A 998-nucleotide genomic window follows, 5' to 3' on the forward strand; every position below is an offset into this window, starting at 1 on the left:
TGTGACGCGGCACTCTGTAGCCTCCAGCTACCTCTTGATTGATGTAATTATTAATTTCGCTACTTAATTGTTGTTATCAATCTTCTTTTGTGGGGAAAACTGATCCCAGCTCATTTAATACGTCGACCTTCACCATTAACTTTTATGTCGTGGCTCTCGCGTCGTCGTCGCTTGCGGGTGATCCTCGCGTCTTAGCGTCTCCCACGCATCTCTGAAGTTATTATTATTTCTTTTTGTTAATTAGTATCACTAGGTTAATTACAATTTTTTTTTTGGTTGTATAGTGTCTTTGCTCGCGGGAGTCCTCTCCCGCACGTGTAAAAGATCAGACTTAACTCATTGGATTGAAAATATATTTTTTTTTGTGTTGTAAAAGTTTGCATATTGTTGAGTTCCGCTCATTGTAGCCTGTTCCCACACGCCTCCGCGGTTATCTGAGCTAGTTGTGGAACGCGGCTCAACGGTGTGACCTTGTCCTTTGGCGGTTAAAAGGACTGGCGCCCTTTTTGGCATTTTGGTTTTCTCTCGTTATTCCCATCGTTCTAAGTCCGGGTTGAGAGTCTAAAAGGGTCGCTGAAAGTTCGTGAAGAACCACGCGTCTGAATCCCGCAGACGCGCTTGGAAAAATACCTCACAATATACATATATAGATTTTATTTTATATATATATAATATATATATATATATATATATAGATTTTACACGCAATTACAACTGGCCTCCGCTACATCAAACAGACGTAGTCGCCTCCGATTTTTGAAAATTTTTCGGTCCCCCGCTCGAAAAACATACTCCTTCCGGGTTAAATACCTCTGGGTTTTAACATCGCGAAATGTGTGTGATGTGCGTAGCATCCTGAACTTCAGAATTGTGGAATCGCCCATTTCAAAAAGTTGAGTTAAACCCAGAGGTACCTAGTCGCCTCCGATTTGACGCAGTGGCCTCTCAGAGAAGAGGCGAGTAGGATAGCCACATGTAGTGTATATGGAGGCGTATAT

The sequence above is a fragment of the Diachasma alloeum genome, unplaced genomic scaffold (assembly GCF_001412515.2).
Source record: "Diachasma alloeum isolate Michigan unplaced genomic scaffold, Dall2.0 Dall_scaffold_00652, whole genome shotgun sequence".
NCBI lineage: Eukaryota > Metazoa > Arthropoda > Insecta > Hymenoptera > Braconidae > Diachasma > Diachasma alloeum.